This window comes from Neolamprologus multifasciatus, chromosome 1, assembly GCF_963576455.1.
Source record: "Neolamprologus multifasciatus chromosome 1, fNeoMul1.2, whole genome shotgun sequence".
Lineage (NCBI taxonomy): Eukaryota > Metazoa > Chordata > Actinopteri > Cichliformes > Cichlidae > Neolamprologus > Neolamprologus multifasciatus.
In genome coordinates this window covers 1,185,928-1,201,516 of record NC_140439.1, presented here as the reverse complement: position 1 = coordinate 1,201,516, position 15,589 = coordinate 1,185,928, and the positions used below count along the sequence as shown (strand labels likewise).

At 48.7% G+C, this 15,589-nt stretch overlaps 1 long non-coding RNA gene and 1 pseudogene across 1 annotated transcript; one reads left to right on the top strand and one right to left on the bottom strand.

Moving 5' to 3' along the window:
* Positions 1-4,079: 4,079 nt before the first annotated feature.
* Positions 4,080-5,606, top strand: LOC146525077 (uncharacterized). The gene is made up of 2 exons (XR_014873712.1): positions 4,080-5,126; positions 5,539-5,606. It is a non-coding gene; the product is annotated as an uncharacterized LOC146525077 (long non-coding RNA).
* Positions 5,607-8,275: 2,669 nt separating this feature from the next.
* Positions 8,276-10,652, bottom strand: LOC146525076 (uncharacterized; annotated as a pseudogene).
* Between the last annotated feature and the right edge of the window lie 4,937 nt (positions 10,653-15,589).

Below are 15,589 nucleotides of genomic sequence, written 5' to 3'. Positions count from 1 at the left end.
TCTTGTCACTGGAGTAACCAGTGGGCACTGCAATAACCCATCTGCTCCTCTTTCGGCTGAGCTAGTGTACAAGGGGCCCAAACCAACCATTCCAAGGTTCATTCATTCTGATCCCTCTGAGTTTGCTAGGCTCCGCATGGCTTTAGAGAACCTACTCTCTCCTAATGCTACTGAGCTCTTCAAGTATCAGATACTTGTGGACCACCTCAAACTAGATGAAGCTCGACTTATCGCCGATGCTTACCTGAACTCACCTAAGCCTTATACTGACACCATGGCAGCCCTCCACGACAAATTTGGACAACCTCATCAGCTCGCCTTGCGAAAGATAGCAAGTGTCCTGGATGGTCCTGAAGTAAGGCGAGGTGACACAGTAGCCTTCCAAAGGTTCTCCCTTCAGGTGCAGTCACTAGTTGGGCTGTTACAAACATTAGGACTGGAAGGAGAAGTGGAGTTGAACTGTGGGTCCCATGTTGCCTGACTAATAAGTAAGCTCCCCGCAGAACAGAGAGCTGATTTTCACCGACACCAGTTCAAGCAGCCCTGGAGCACCTACACTTTGTACGACCTATCTGCATGGCTTTGTCAGGAGTCCTGGTGTCAAGGATTTGACGGCCAAGCAGGCGTAAGAAGCAGTAGAGAAAGGACCAGTGTAAAGGCTCAGGCCCGTCCAGGCCGACAAACCGTGACAGTCCTACATAACCTAAAAGGGCCAGAGAGAGTCGAGCTAGAGGGAAGGTCAAGAGCAAAGCTTACTGTGAGAGCACAGAACACTATTTTAGCCAATGTGATGATGTAGCCAAGCTCTCCAAAGAGGAAATAAAGGACTGGATACAGGTCAACAAATGATGCTGGCGCTGTGCCCGAACTCATTTAGCTGCTCAGTGCATGCTAAAGAAACCCTGCAGCTGCTGCCTGGGCAAACATCTGCTGGCTCTTCACAAGGTAAATGCCAGGACAGAAGGAAACAACGCTGGCATGGCTGCAAAGGAGGAAAGCTGCCTAACCAGTTCAGCTTCGGGCTCACTCTACCTTGATCGCCATGGGGCTGGCAATCGTGTCATGCTGAAGATTGTACCTGTGCTTTTGAGCCATGGAGAGCGTACTCTAGACACCTTTGCTATACTTGACGGTTCAGAGAGGCCCATGCTGCTCCCCACTGCTGCAAAGACTCTTGGTCTGACAGGCATCCCGGAGGACCTGCCATTATGAACCGTCCGCCAAGATATTCAGATGCTTCACGGACATACCGTATCCTTCAGCGTCTCTGCTACTACCAACCCTGGATCCTACTACAAGATTGACGGAGCGTTCACAGCTGATCGTCTCAACTTAGCTCACCATACCTATCCTATCGATCAGCTGAGAAGGAAGTACAAATACCTGCATGGTCCCTGCCCTGAAGGAAGCCAAGCCTCTGCTCCTTATTGGTTCAGACCAGCCACACCTGATCACCCCCATAGAACCAGTCCGCGTCGGCCCACCTGGAGGCCCAGCAGCAGTCCACACCCGGCTTGGCTGGACCTTTCAAGGGCCAAGTCTTTTCATGGGGCGGCAGACCCAGCCTGTCCTATCCCTGTATACATCCACCCAATCAGACGAGTTGCTCAAGCATGTGGAGCGGCTCTGGCAGGTGAACGTGGTGCCTTACTGATCCGAGAAAGAGGTCACTCGGTCGAAACAGGATCAGCTGGCTGTGGCCCTGCTCGAGGCAAGAACAACTCGCAGGATGGTTGAGGGAGTCTTCAGGTATGCTACACCTCTAATCCGTCACCCACAGATGCCACCATTGAATGCACCAAAGGAATCAGTCATGCCCATGCTTCGAAGCACAGAAAGGCGCCTGTTAAAGGATCCCAGTCGGGCTGATGCCTACAGGGCAGAAATGCAGAAGCTGATCCAATCAGGAGCCGTGAAGGAAGTTATGTATGAGACTTCGCCCAAGGAGAACTGGTACATACTGCATCATCTTGTCAGTCATAACGGGAAGAATCGCCTGGTGTTTAACTATTCCCATAGATACCTTGGACAGTCCCTGAACCAGTTCCTGTTGCCTGGCCCTACTCTTGGAGCTTCCCTGCTGGGGGTGCTGGTCAGGTTTTGTGAACACCCCATAGCTGTGAGTGGAGACATCAAGGGGATGTTTTTTTTTTTTTTTTTTTTTTTTTTTTGATGTTCCATCAGGATGTTCCATCAGGTACTGCTCCTCCCTGAAGACCGGCCCCTGTTGAAGTTCCTTTGGCAGGACTTAAAGGTGAATGAACCCCCTAAAATCTTCAAGTGGCAGGTCCTGCCATTTGGGACAACTTCAAGCCCCTGCTGCGCCACATTCGCCCTGCAGCGTATGTATGCAGGGCGATGGAGCATACACAGCCTGACGACAGCCTGAGATTCTCCATCGAGAGGTGTTTCTACGTAGACAACTGCCTACAGAGATTTGGCTCACCGGAAGAAGCTAGAGATCTGGTGGATCGGCTAAGAGAGTTGCTGAAATTGGCTGGCTTTGAGATACGTCAGTGGGCTTGTAATGATCCAAGTGTCCTGAGCCATTTGCCTCCAGAAGCTAGATCACAGAGTCTGGATCTGTGGCTAGCTGAGGACAAATCCAACCCGCTAGAGACCACGCTCAGCTGGGACTGGAATACCGACTCCTTGGGTTATAAGCACAGGCTCGTGTCCTATGAGATGCCAACCCTCAGAAACATCTATAGAGTCCTAGCCTCACAGTACGACCCTTTGGGCTATCTGTTACCCTTCACCACTCGGGCCAAGCTCCTCCTCAGGCAGCTATGGGATAAGAACCATGGTTGGGACGACTCTAATCTCCCCTCCACCCTCCTGCAAGCTTGGTCTGACTGGGAGGTGGAGCTTCAGTTTTTACCTCACCTTACCTTCCCACGTGCCTATGTTCCTGCCAGTGCTAACTCAAAGGGGGCCATCTGTGAGGTGCACATTTTAGCAGATGCTTCTGAGAAAGCTTATGGAATGGTGTCTTATATGAGGACTGTAGAACAGGATGGGCAAGTTCCCCTCACCTTCATCCTAGCTCGATCCCGTGTAGCCCCCAAACAAGCTCTCTCTATTCCCCGCCTCGAGCTCTGCGGAGCTTTGCTGGCAGCGCAGCTGGCCAGTACCCTGAATAGGGAACTCACCTCAGCAATTGAAAGAACAGTCCTGTGGTCTGATTCGACCACTGTTCTCACCTGGTTGAGCTCACAGTCCTGCCGCTACAAGGTTTTTGTAGGAGCCAGGGTAGCTGAGATACAGGAGTTGACAAAACACTGTACCTGGCGCTACATAGACTCAGAGAGTAATCCAGCGGATGACCTGACGAGAGGGAAGGCTCTGGCCGAGCTCAAAGTGCCTAATCGGTGGTCTAATGGTCTCACCTGAACTGGATACTTCAGCGGGCCTCATCAGAGTAGGGGGTCGGTTGTGATGCCTAGAAGGTCTTTACGGACCTATATTGCATCCAATTGTCCTGGATCCTTCACACCCTTTCACACGTCTGCTTATCCAGAAATATGACATTGATCTGCATCATCCAGGTCCCGAACGGGTCTTCGCGGAGCTGCGGAGGTCTTATTGGATACTGCGTGGAAGAGAGGCAATTCGCAAGCACCAGCGAACCTGTCCTGAGTGCCAGCGTTGGAAGGCACAACCCTCTGTTTCCAAGATGGCTGACCTTCCAGCTGCTCGGCTTAGACTGTACAAACCAGCCTTTTACTCAACCGGTGTTGACTGTTTCGGGCCTATGTTTGTGACGGTAGGAAGACAGCACGAGAAACGCTGGGGAATCATTTTCAATTGTATGATGACGAGGGTGGTACATCTGGATCTCCTAAGTAGCTTAGACGCGGATGCGTTCCTCATGGCCCTGAGGCGATTCATAGCCAGAAGAGGGACACTGGCAGAATTATGGTCTGACTGTGGGACCAATTTCAAAGGGGGAGAACGAGAACTCAGAGAAGCCTTTGCCAACATGTCAGAGACATTGCAAGGGAGGCTCGCCCGTCAGAAGATCAGATTTCAGTTCAACCCCCCGGCAGCCCCACATTTCGGAAGTGTATAGGAAAGGGAATTCAATTCAATTCAATTCAATTTTATTTATATAGCGCCAAATCACAACAAATGTCGCCTCAAGGCGCTTCATAGATACAGAGAAAAGCCCAACAATCATATGACCCCCTATGAGCAAGCACTTTGGCGACAGTGGGAAGGAAAAACTCCCTTTTAACAGGAAGAAACCTCCGGCAGAACCAGGCTCAGGGAGGGGCGGCCATCTGCTGCGACCGGTTGGGGTGAGAGAAGGAAGACAGGATAAAAGACATGCTGTGGAAGAGAGGCAGAGATTAATAACAGATACGATTCAATACAGAGAGGTCTGTTAACACATAGTGAGTGAGAAAGGTGACTGGAAAGGAAAAACTCAATGCATCATGGGAATCCCCCGGCAGCCTACATCTATTGCAGCATAACTAAGGGAGGATTCAGGGTCACCTGGTCCAGCCCTAACTATATGCTTTAGCAAAAAAATACGTTGCTGATCAGTTCTGGGCAAGATTCATCAAGGAATACCTGCCTGGCTTACAGGCGAGACAGAAGTGGCGGTCAACTCCTCCTGAACTTCTGGAAAAGGCAGTTGTTATGGTTGCAGAGCCGCAGCTGCCTCGAACCTTGTGGCCAATAGGCCATGTGATCAAGATTCATCGTAGTGATGATGGACTTGTCAGATCTGCTAATGTGAACGTTAATGGACGTGGGTACACCAGACCAGTTGCTCGGTTGGTAGTTTTACCTGCCGTGCCATCGAAAGACGGAGATACTGAGAAGAATAGCAAGTCGCCTCCCGGAACTGATTAGGGAGCCTTTTTTGGGGAGCAAATGTGTAACCACATTTGGGGGCGGCTGTATAAAAGGCTCTGGGATTTTATGTCTATGTTCTGCAATATTGTGTGGGGTGGAGTCGTAGGAAATGACATAGGCAGAAGTTGGGGGTAACACGATGCTACTCGAGAAGGGGAGATTGTTTTCCGTGGTAGTTCTGTTTTACTTCATCATGTAAGCTGTGTTCCTGGTTGCAATCCTTCACGGTGATGCTCCGAGTGTTAAGTTCATGACTGGAAGTAAGTTTCCTTAAATATGTTTATTTTCCGATCCTGATGTTTGCCGCGGCTTTAGTTACTTTCTACCGTATTATAGCAGCGTGTTTTTTCATCTCATGACTAGAGGCATGTGCCGCTGGCCGCCGCCATTATGTAGTAATTTTATTCAGCCACATGAAGGCGCCAAAGTCCCTTTGTTCACAGTTAGAGTGAATGCTTCGGCTATGTATGACATTCTCACTGTGTTTAATTGTGCCCTTTCTGTGTTTGGAGCAAGAGATGTAAGATTGGCATAGTCCAAATCATATATGTTGTGTTATGTGTATATTCAGATGGATGTGTTGGTTTATTTAATTTCATTTTTTATGTTTATCTTAGTGAAGCTGTTGCTGTATATATTTATATACTCATGGCAACTTGTTTGTTACTACAGACTGCTGGCAACACTGAGCATCTAGGTGGCAATAAAACAGCTGGCGGTGACAATCCAGCAAAGTGGAAGCCTCTTGTCCTCCTTCCTGTATCCTGACCGATACACCATCTTGTTAGCTGCTGAACCTAAAAGAACTAGCCCTCACCAACTACTCCTCAACAGTAGCCTGCAATAATTTTTCTAAGCTCACCTTTCTGTGCTGCTGAAGTAAAATCAAGTTTTGCCTGTTTAGCAGGAGTTGCCGCGGTGTTATCCATGGATGATGAACAAGGATCACTCAGAAGTGTTCGTCTATACTCTCGTGTCAGGCGCTTCAGTAGATTACTCCTGCTATTAACAGCAGCCGATACCTAAATACCTAAAAATGAACAGTAATTAGTTACTCTACTTTTTCAGTGGAAAAGTAATTTAATTACAGTAATGCGTTACTTAGTAACACATTACACCCAACACTGCTACGGTGTGGGAATTTGTCCAAAGATGAAAAGATGCACTAAAAAAGTTCTGTTTAAAAAGCATGTTGTTTGAAGATTGTCTTCATAGATTTAATGTTAATTGGCTGGAAAGTTTGCTTGAATGAGAAAGGGAATATCACCCCAGTCCCGTAGATGGCCCCACCCCTCCCTGAGCCTGGTTATGTCGGAGGTTTCTTCCTGTTAAAAGGGAGTTTTTCCTTCCCACTGTCGCCAAAGTGCTTGCTCATAGGGGGTTGTTATGTTCTTCTCTGTATGTATTATTGTAGGGTCTGCCTTGAGGTGACTGTTGTGATTTTGCACTATATAAATTGAATTGAATTAAATTGAATGAGGATAGCAAAACAAGTCTTAGTAGACACATTTATGATAACAATTTAAAAATCTCACTGCTGTGAGATTATTACACTATCTTATACTTCTATTCAAAGAATTGTTGAAACATTATACGACTATAAGCCACATTATGCCTTTGATTAAAGATTAGTGATGCGCAAATCATGAACGAATCGTTCAATACTCGAGAATCACTTTACTGACTCATGAATCATGATTCACAAGCCCAACTGACTCACTGACTCATCCCTGTTTCTGTTAGCAGCAATGTATCTAGCTTATAATTAAAATTGTGGAGAAAAACACAACATCCAGTATCTTTACAAAAAAATTTCTGCTCTGAACTGGAAGAAAAAACCCTGAGTAGAAGCTCACATCAAGAAAATAGCTCCTCGGTTCACAGTAGCATCGCTCTGCTAACATGCAAACAGCACATTTGAGCTACTCACCCCCTCCCTTCCTGTGCTGAATCGTAAGCGTAAGCGAATCACTCAGGACTCGCTCACCCCCTCCCTCCTGTGCTGAATCATAGAGCGAACGAATTACTCACTCACTCACTAACCCCCTCCTGTGCTGAATAGTAAGCGTAAGCGAATCACTCAGGACTCACTAACCCCCTCCCTCCTGTGCTGAATCGTAAACGTAAGCGAATCACTCAGGACTCGCTCACCCCCTTCCTCCTGTGCTGAATCATAGAGCGAACGAATCACTCACTCACTCACCCCCTCCCTCCTGTGCTGAATCATAGAGCGAACGAATCAAATAGTTATGTGTATAACTTCTGTTCCCTGAAGGAGAGGAATGAGGTACAACACATAAGTATGGGATATCACGCCCTCCCGTGTCCTGGCTGAAGAAACCTTTAATCACGCCTTTAAGGCAGATGACGTGTGATGACACGCGCACGGCCCCGCCTGCACATATAGCCGCTGTCATCACAGTCATCCCTCAGTTTGATAGCTGCTCTTCACTGAGCCAAACTGCTCAGTGGGGCCACCTTGTGTTGTACCTCGTTCCTCTCCTCCAGGGAACAGAAGTTATAGACATAACTATTCGTTCCCTTTCAGTCGATTCACTCGGTACAACACACGCCCCACAGAGCAGCCACCGAACCGGAATCGGACCACCACATCCTCAGTGAGTGGTAGACCCAGCAGAAAGGAGAGCATGAGCCACCGAAGGGGCTGTAACGTCCAACCGATAAAACCGCACAAAAGTGTGCGGTGATGCCCAACTAGCTGCTGCACAAATATCAGCTACAGGCACCCCTTTAAAAAGAGCCCATGAGGTTGCCATCCCCCTGGTGGAATGAGCTCTCACCCCGTGGGGCAAAGCAAGACCACTGGTGCCATATGCCAGTGAGATAGCTTCTATAATCCAGTGGGACAGCCTCTGTTTGGACAGAGCTCTACCTCTATTTGGATTATCGAAGCAGACAAACAGCTGGTCACATAAACGCACATTCTGAGTGCGCTCAATGTAGGTGCGTAGCACCCGCATTGGACAAAGAGAATGCATCCTCCTCTGCTGATGCAAAAGGAGGGGAGCAAAAGCTCAGCAACTCAAACTCCATTGAGCTAGAAGATGCAGGCATGATCTTGGGAAAATAGGCAGCATTTGGACGCAATACAACCTTGTGGCCATCAGAAGAGAACTGTGTGCAGGAGGGATGCACAGAGAGCCCATGAAGGTCACCCACTCACTTTGGCCGAAGCCAAAGCGAGAAGCAATGCAGTCTTATATGAAAGAAAATTCACATCCATAGACTCAATGGGTTCAAACGGGGGGTTACAAAGGGCCTCCAGCACCAAAGACAAGTCCCAAGCAGGGACACTGGACTTAAGCACGGGCCTCAGCCGGCAAACTCCTTTCAGAAAACGTATGGCGAGGGGATGTGCACCCAGTGTCACCCCATCAAAGCCAATATGTCAAGCAGATATAGCTGCTAAATAAACCTTAATTGTCGAAAATGAAAGGCCCTTATCCAGCAGCTCCTACAGGAATGTCAAAACATCCACAATAGAGCACTGAAATGGGAGAGTGTGGCGGTCCTGGCACCATTGCTCGAAGGCTCGCCATTTGTAAGCGTACAAGCCTCTAGTAGATGAGTCCCTAGCGCTCTGAATTGTTGCTATCACACTAGGTGGCAAACCCTTAGCAATCAAGTTTAACCTCTCAGCAGGTAAGCATGAAGGCGCCACAGATCTTGGCGCGGATGAAACACTTCTCCTCCTGCGTGAGAGAGGAGATCCCTGCGGAGAGGGAGCTGCCAAGGACTTGCTGCTAGCAGGCTGATTATCTCTGCATACCACGACCTTGTGGGCCACCAAGGGGCCACTAGAATCAGAGAGAGGGAATGCCAACGCACTCTCTCTAGAACTGGAGATATCATTTCCACTGGGGGAAATGCATACAGGAGCACATCTGGCCATTGGTGCGCTAGTGCGTCCAAGCCCAAGGGTGCATCGTGGTCGATTATGGAGAAGAACAGGGGGCAGTGAGTATTTACCCTGGAAGCAAAAAGATCTATTTGCGCCTTGCCAAATAGGTCCCAAATCTGAGCCACTATTAAAGGGTGTAACCTCCATTCTCTCACCAGAGGACCCCCCCCTGTAGGGGGGAGAAGGTACGGCCCCAGGTTCAGGTGGTCCGGGACATGGGTGGCTCTCAGAGACAGAAAATGAAGACTGCACCATAACAGCAGAGAGCGAGACAGGTTCAACAGGGGAAGAGAGCGTGTTCCTCCCTGCCTGTTTATGTAAGACACCACTGTTGAATTGTCCGTCCTGACTAAGACATGCTGGCCCTCCAGGACTGGACGAAAATGCTTTAGAGCTAAGAACACTGCTAACAGCTCTAAGTGGTTGGTGTGCAGCTGGCGCTGGGCTGCGGACCAGATCCCTCTCACTGATGCACCCTCGCACAGCACTCCCCACCCTCTTAGGGAAGCATTTGTGGACACCACCTTGCGAAACAACACCCTCCCAATCTGAGAGCCCTGGTGCAGCAGCCCGGGCTCCCTCCAAGGACTGAGAGCTAGCATGCAAGACACGGTTACCGGCAGCCTCCTCCGGAGGTGACGCGATGCACACAAATGGTGAGAGAGTCCAGCGTTGAAACGCTCTCATTTTTAACAGTCCAAGTGGCACTACGGCGATCATAGATGCCATCATGCCCAACAAGCTTAATACCGTCTGGAAACGCAGTCTGCGTCCCAACTGAAACTGAGCGAGGCAGCGATGAAACGCGGCCACTCTGTGCTCCGACAAACGTGCGCGGCTGGAAAGCGAGCATATTTCCAAACCGAGAAAAGTAATCTGCTGACCCGGGATTAGCGAGCTCTTTTGAAAGTTCACAGAGAACCCCAGTGTCTGAATGTGTGACAGAACCAGCGACAGCTGTGTCTCCGCCTTCTCTCTGGAGCAACGCCCAGGAGGAAGAAGCCTCAGCCCTCCTAGCTGTGGTTTTGAGTAGCCCAGTCGAGACTGGGCTCTCGACTGGGCTACGAGAGCCCAGTCGTCTAGGTAGGCTAAGATGCGGATTCCTCTCTCTCTGAGGGGCGCTAGCACTGCCTCGGCACATTTCGTAAAGGTGCGAGGAGCGAGCGACAGCCCGAACGGCAGCACTAGGTAGGTAGGTAGGCTATGCCCTCAAATGCAAACCTCAGAAACTGCCTGTGTTTCGGGTGTATAGCCACATGAAAATAAGCATCTGTTAGATCGCATTCAAGAGCTGTCTGAGTGTTAGCATCTTGAACCTGTACGTTCGTAGATACGTGTTCAAGACTCGCAGGTCGAGGATGGGACGAAGCTGTGGTGGGGCGGGAGCGGCTCGTCCACCGCTGGCGGGGACGGGAGCGGCTCGTCCACCGCTGGCGGGGGCGGGAGCGGCTCGTCCACCACTGGCGGGGGCGGGAGCGGCTCGTCCACCGCTGGTGGGGGCGGCTCGCCCTCCCCCTTTTTTTGGAACAACAAAATAACGGCTGTACCAACCTTTGTCTGTCTCCAAAGCGGGGACCACTCGTATTGCTCTTTTCTGCAATAGCGCCTTTATTTCCTCTCTGAGTATCATGGCCGCCTCGGTGTTGACAGTCGTGTTTACGACTCTTTGGAAACGAGGCGGCTTGACCCGGAACTGCAACCGGTAACCCATGGCAACGGTTCGCAGCACCCACGGAGAGGGGGCGCAAGCGCGCCACTGAGGGAAGTGAGCAGCCAGCCGGCTGACCTGCAGCACCGTCGGCGGGGCGTTGTCGCCCCCCAGTGTGTCTGCAGGGGACTGCATCACCTGCCTGACCTGGCTCATTCTGCCTGCAGGCTGAGCATTTGTGATTGAGAATAAACAACACTCTTTATTGATTGTAAGATGGAAACATGTACATTTATACATTTTGTTGGAGGCACCTTTTCTGGGGCACAACAATGAAAAACAGCGGGAACACTCGATGTGGTCACCTGAACATTTAACACACCTGAACAGGGAGTTACCTGAGGCATTTTGTGTGCAGGGGTTTTGTGCTTGGGAGACAGTGTTAGGAAAGTGCAGCGCCTTCTGGGGCTGACAACCTGAACAGAACTTAAGCGGCACCTCTTGTGCGGCAACAGAGGTGTAAAAACAGCGTCTCCATGCTGCTGGACCCCCTCTCTACTCAAAACCACAGCTAGGAGGGCTGAGGCTTCTTCCTCCTGGGCGTTGAGTCCTGCCAGGCCTTTGCTCCAGGCCGACTGGCGTGGAGCTCGGGCCGGAGGATGTGCTCTCGCTGGCGGCACACCCACTTCAGCAGTGGGCACCGGTCTCTTGCCAGTCGGCAGAGGAGCGGCGGCCTGTGAGAGCTAGCTGCGGGCTTGGGCTTGGGCTGACGTCTGGGGATGATGTCGCGCAGAGCTTCCGTCTGCTTCTTCCTCAGATCGAATCTAGCCTGAATGGCTTCAAGTGAATGTCCGAATAACCCAGCCGCAGACACTGGTGCGTCCAGATATACCGCCCTGTCCCTATCTGGGACGTCAGAGAGGGTCAACCACAGGTGCCTCTGCGCCACTACTGTCGAAGCCATCCCTCTGCCCAGGGAGAGCGCTGCAGAGCGAGACGCACAGAGGATGTAATCTGTGGCGACTCTGACCTCGTTAAGAAGAGGTGCCAGCAGGCTGTCATCAGGAACCAGCGATCCGAGCTCCACCAGGCACATTGCCTGGTACGTCTGGAGCATGGTGACAGAGCTCATGGCGCGAGCAGTGCCGGCCTGAGCTCGATAAATCTTCTCCAGCTGCGAAGCAGAGAATCTGCAGTGCTTGGATGGCAGAGTTGCAGGGTCGCCAACACCATGGTTATGGGACGGGGCCAGATAAGCAGCCAGAGACGGCTCCATAGGGGGTGGGTTAGCTAAGCCAGCCCCCTCGGCGCCGTCCAATTCCATGTACTGTCCATAGCCAGGCACAGTGACGCGGGTAGACAGAGGTTTGTCCCATGATGCTGTTAGCTCGCAGAGAAAGTCTGGGAACATGGGAAGGCGTTGTGGGCTCCGGTGGGAGGAAAAACCCTGCGAACCGCGACGGCTTCTGAGCTGGCGGAGGAGAGGGCCAGTCCACCTGCAGCTTCTCAGCAGCACGGCGAAACAGGGAGAAAAGAGAGGTGTCACCGTGGCCGACCGGCGCAGCAGCGGCGGTACATTGGGCCGACAATGAGCTCTCCTGCTCATCCTCCGACAAACCATGGATGTCCAGGCCGATGTCCAGCATGTCATCATCGTCCTAGGGAGCGCTGGCGGGCTTCAACCCAGGCTGAAGCCCGTCAGTGATCCTGCATGGTTCCGGCTCGTCATCGGCTAACCCGTCAACATATTCCATGTGGTCAGCCCAGCTAATTGCGGGGACATCAACCGTAAAATCCTCGTCTTGAAATTAGTGCTCCGCAGGCAGCCTACACACCAACTGCGCAGTGGAGGCTAACACCAACAGGGGCAGTTAAGCTAAGTTCAAGTCGGCAGACAACGGAGCTAACTAGCAGCAGCTAGCTAGCCCAACTCAGCAGAGGTGTTCTCAGCGAGGTGAAGAGCGTAAGAACTGAGGGATAACTGTGATGACAGCGGCTATATGTGCAGGCAGGGCCGTGCGCGTGTCATCACACGTCATCTGCCTTAAAGGCGTGATTAAAGGTTTCTTCAGCCAGGACATGCGAGGGCGTGATATCCCATACTTATGTGTTGCACGAGTGAATCGACTGAAAGGGAACACTCACTCACTCACCCCCTCCCTCCTGGCTCACAGCTTCTTCTTCTTCTTGGTTGGCAACCAATGTTAAGGCGCATTACCGCCCCCTGGCTCACAGCTCAGTGGACATTTAGATGAGAAAATATATATTTAACACATTTAAGGAAAATGCTAATAAAATAAAAATAAACAAAATAAATATTTATTAAGCAATTTTGATAGGAAATAGCTTAATTTTAGAAATGTTTTTGCTCTTTTTTGCTCTATAAAATAGTTGGGGTTTTTTTTAGAATCATTCATCTTAGCAGTAGGATTTACATGAAAACAGAAACAAATTAAGTTTGAGTGAAAATGTACATTTTTTGCACTCTCTGGTCAAATGACTCAGTGAATAAAATGACTCAAAAAACCCGATTCACTTTGGTGAGTGACTCATTAAAACTTGATTCAGTAAAAAGAATGAAATTTATCATCACTATTAAAGATTATTAAATCATTACACTGTTTTATGATGCATTATCTTGCTGAGTTATAAATGGTAAATGGCCTGTATTTGTTTAGCGGGGGAGAAGCTATTAGAGTCTGTGTAACTGTGAGACACTTCCAGATCTGCTGTGACCGTCTCTATGCACATCTCCCGTCCGGAAGTTTGTAATGCTCAAAGTGTTGTATGGAATAAAGAAATTGTTGATTGAGCATTTATACACCGAGTGTTGTTCTTCCTTCAGCCCAAAGATCAAAGAATTGGGATATTTAACACTGCCCATCGATCAGGTGATGAGAAAACCCCATCAGTCTTTTATGGCTGAATGGTTAAAAAAAACAAGAAAATAGCTGCAGGATGTAGATTTTCTCACTGAGGGTGAGTACACTACAAAATAAACAAAAAAATAATATATTTTTGTACGCCATGAATTCTTCTTTTTACGATAGGCTTCTGCAGGGCAGGAGCTAAGCTAAAGGACTTACCAGAGGCAATGGGCTGCTACCCTGCTAGAGGCTGGCCACCCTGGTACAAGCCAAGAACAGGTCCCAGGGCTCCAGACCCCCAAACATTGGCAGAGCCCCCCCTCCTGACAACGCCACAACATGCAGCCACGTGCCCCTGAACCAACAAGTACCCACATGCAGCATCCAGTGGAGAGCCCCTCCCTCAATGACCACGTCCCACAGGGGCTGAGGGTCAAAAAGCCCCAGACACACACATACACAGACGCACGCTCCAATATAGACAAGGTAAGTTGTATAATGTGAGCTTTTCTTTTTTTCATCAGAACAAATAGCATGAGCTTCCTGCAGCTTTTCCAGAAGGCACAATATTAATGTAAATCACTTTTCATGTTTGTTTTAAAGTCTGATGGAAAGTAAACAAATAAATTACCCGCTTTCAATGGTAATTTTTTCTAACATCAAGGAAGCCTTTTCAATCTCTATAATGGAGACAGAGAGAGTAAAATTACCATGACCTAGAGAGCCACAGCAGCCACATTAATGGGAAACAGACACTGGAATGATCCTTTTAAGCACTTACTCCTAAGCTTTACAAAAAATCCCAAAACAAAACAAAAACAAAAATGTTTGGGAGAGGTCATGTCTAATGGTTTCTGGAAGACGCAGTAAATGCTAATGATGTCAGCTGCAACTACATATTAGACTTAATGCAAGTAAATACAGTCATTTATGTGTGTGCTGAATGCATTGCACACGCACTCCTTTCTTAGGCTGTTGAGTTGTTGAGTAAGCTATCTTATATAGTTACAAAGAAAAGGTTTAATTTATAAAATAGTCTTTATTGAATGATGTTTTAACACAAAGTAACAACTTTAATGCTTAAAGCTTCGGTGTAATGAGTTTACAAAAAGAAAAAACAAATGAGAGCTTTGACACCTTCACTCCGTCACGTTCTCCTGTATTTGTTGAGCCTAAATTAGAGCAGCTTAAACTCTTTTCATCTTTTTTGATTTAACGCTTTTAGCTGCCTGCCTCAGTCTGACACACTCTTCATAACAACCTTGGATCTTTTAACAAAGCTAACTTCAAAACCTTTGTGTTGCGTCATATTTTACTTTTGGGGAGGGGAAGGGATAAAAATGAGACAATCAAGGTGAAAATTACAACAATCTATTGAAATAAAAATGTCAAGCAGCTGGCATTTTTATTTCAAAGCAATTTTAAAAAAGGATGCCAAAATGTACATTATTGCCATTGTTCCTACCACAGAAAGCTAGTGGTTTATATACAGACGTTTATATGCATTTTCTTTTGCATCTAATTTTGCAACAATTTGAGCCACATCTTAAATGCCAGTCTTTCCATTAAAAATGAAAAGAAATAAATCTGTCCTTTAGTTTTCTACACATAAACCAACAACAGGAAATGGAGCAAGGGCTGAATCATGTGAACCAGTCCCCTCCTGACTGTGTCTATTTCAGGGCTCTTTGTATCTGCCATCTGCCACCTTCAGCAGGTGTTCCTCATCCTGCACCATGAAGCCAGCATATAGGACAGGCTCAGCTAATGACCCACCCCCAGCTATCAGGTAATGATGGGAAAGATGCTAAATTAGTCTCAGTGTCCCCCAATTTTCTCTTTCCCCCAACTGCCATACTCTGCATCGGTGTCGGTCTGTTACTCAGTCCCTCTCTGCTTCTTCATGGTCATCAATCACTCCATCCACCTGGGATCAGCCAATTAACCTACAACATGCTGTACATGAGCAATGTGGAGAGATGGCCTCTCTGACTGTCAGTGCGGGAAAGAGGGAGCTTGCGTTTCTGTTGGCTCGGTGCGTGAATGTCAGAGTCGTCTTCACTGGTGTTAATTGGAGTACAGCTTCACAAAAAACTTTGAAATGTCAAGTCTTTAAAGTGCAGAATTTAAAAGTAGAGGATGTTGTGGATATGGGGATATTTCAGGTGACACGGTGCGTAGGCAGCTCTAGGCAACCTTGTTTAATAACAACGTTCTGTTTCATCTGTGGAAATAGAGATACAAGGATAAGCCCACCATGACATCTTCATCCTCCCTAATATTATG